Raw genomic sequence first — 2,605 nt, 5'->3', positions numbered from 1 at the left:
TTCGTCGCTGCGTTAGTGTTTTACTTCACGAAACAACGGTAAAATGTGCGGCTCCTTTGTACGACTCTTTGAAGCACCAGATAAGATCATACTGAACATTTAACATAAAACATAAAAAGTAACATAAAAGGATTACGATTTTTAGAACATTCGCGGTGCGTGCATGATTTTGTTCTGCGCACTTGAGGACCAATGTGTGTATGAAATTTGCATAAACGTCGCTAATATGAACTACTGCTTATTAATTATTTATAAAGATAGATGATTAGAGGAAACATTAATACTCTCTACCCGAAAGTTCCATATTTGCGCATGCTTTTTAAGCAGGTTTAACGCTTAGTAGGATTTTTTTATTATTATTATTTATTTATTTGAATTTTACAAATTGTCCAGTAGGACATTTGGTAAAATATTATAGCGGTATACTAATATAACATGTGGGTGGCTACCCCCAGCGGGGTACCATCATCGTGTTTGTTAGGTTATGTCCTTGTGAGGTCTGTTGGGTGTTTCCTTTTTAATCTTCTCAGTAGGATTTGTTTACGCAGGATTGTTACGTGGTCAGGTGTCAGAGTTTTGTTCTACGCGGCTTGTACGAGGTTCTTTTCGTTCTTGCAACAAGATATTCGCGCAAGGAGATATTTAGGCCGATTTTTTACCACAGCATGATTAAGTGCACTGTGTAATATGTAGAAGTAAAAAATATTTAAATAAATATTTAATGCATTTAAATAAAATACTGACAGAAAATATTAATATATCTGGCTCAAATTATTTACTTACTACTTTTTTTAACTACTCAAAATTTATAATTACACTTGTGTGTTCTGCAGATCCAAGGATAGTCAGAATTGGAAACATTTATTGGACGTTAATTAACCTAATGCAATCCAAGTAAAATGCTATAATGTGTCTTTCCATTTGTGATATTCTTGGACTCGCATAATTCCTAATGTATATTGTAGTTAATTAAGTGACTAACAGTCAAACAATTTCAATCGAATGTACTAATATTTTGTGTAAATATTTTATTTTTATACAGAATATATTTTTAACTTTTTTAAAGATTTCACGCTGCACTTTATCAAGTATTATAGTTTTATTATCTTTATTTGTTTCGATATAGAAGAAAGATGTACAGTTATCAAGAAAAGTACTACGGGGTTCAAATTGCCTACGGGAACAGATAAAATTTTATGTACTGTATTATATCTTAATCTGCAATCACGTTTGAAAATTTTATGATAAATTGTACAACTTTGTGCAGGACATGGAAAATGTAAGACACAGACAACATTTGATATAAAAAAGATTAGACTATTTCTGCTATAGTATCGCGGACGAAGGTCTTAGGGGGGTGCCGTGCGAATTGTAAACGAGCGGTTACTGAGCGTGTGCATGACGGGGCTTAAACAAAGGATATAAGACAAAAGACAAAGGGTTACTAAGAGACATAAACGAATTAACGGCAGTATGAGTTGAGAAGTCAGAGAGTGCGGATTGCGTCGTCGAGATAGTGTTGTTAGCGTTGTTGAGAGAGAGTTGAATCTGTGTTGAAGAGAGTTGTAAATTAATTATAATACGTCGTCACGATTATTTCATGTTAAGTAACCATTGTTTTCTGTCTAATCCATTTATTATTAATAAACTAATATTATTATATTTACGATACTACACTACGATGACAGATTCGCAGTTTCTGAGACGCGGTTCTACGACTGAGACTTAAATGACTTATCTATAGTTAATTTCATTAGAGAGCTAATATTTTACGAAATTAGACACAAAAGAGAAAGAAGGAACAAAGGCACGCTTTGTTACCAAAGTCTGCGAGCAAAATATAGGATGAGATTCAAACGAATATTAAAATGAATTTTATCATCTACAAACTTGAGCTTCGGGATACTCTTGTAATTTTGCCATCACAAAAAGATCGATGTTGTTCATGGTATATAAGAAGACGGAAAATCACGCTTCGCGGACGGAATAGACCGTACGCCGAAAGTCGCTAAATGTCAGTATAGCGAGATCAGGATAGAGTATTTGAAGATACCACCGCTAGGTGGTTTTTTCAAGATGCCGATTCTCGCTGGGAAATTTAGGAGATAGAGATGTTATATTCGTAGACAAAGTTGAAATTTTTATCGCTTCTCGGCCTTATGGCTAAGATCAAAGTGTAGTATCTGTTCTTATCAGCTTAATATCTGATACACTTCCCATTGGGAAGTCAGAATATTAAACTGATTTTTGGAATCTGACGGAGGGATAGGAGCTTGCTTCACCTCTGTCGTGAGTCGACCTAGCTTTGCAGTACCGCTAGGATTGGCTCGATAATGCATATATATGTCGGGTTAACATTAGGATTTAAGGCGCGTAACGATTCTTCGTTTGAATTAGCCATTGTTTTACAAAACAGAGAGTATATTTACACGAATAAACAAGGTTTTACAAATATTATGAATAATGAATTTTTATAAATGATATGATTGATTAACAAATGATAAATTAAATTATTAATTAGATTAAAGAATAATAAGTTTTATCGAACAATAAGAAACGAATAATATATCTTACGATTTACTAATTTAACGAATAATGAAAATTA

General features: G+C 33.4%; 1 non-coding gene across 1 annotated transcript; it reads left to right on the top strand.

Moving 5' to 3' along the window:
- The first annotated feature begins 2,143 nt into the window (after positions 1-2,143).
- Positions 2,144-2,336, top strand: LOC117163146 (U2 spliceosomal RNA). Its single transcript, XR_004465421.1, has one exon. It is a non-coding gene; the product is annotated as a U2 spliceosomal RNA (small nuclear RNA).
- The last annotated feature ends 269 nt before the right edge of the window (positions 2,337-2,605 follow it).

Source organism: Bombus vancouverensis, chromosome 16 (genome assembly GCF_051014615.1).
Source record: "Bombus vancouverensis nearcticus chromosome 16, iyBomVanc1_principal, whole genome shotgun sequence".
NCBI lineage: Eukaryota > Metazoa > Arthropoda > Insecta > Hymenoptera > Apidae > Bombus > Bombus vancouverensis.
The sequence above is the reverse complement of the archived record's forward strand: the minus strand, read 5'-3'. Positions and strand labels throughout refer to the sequence as shown.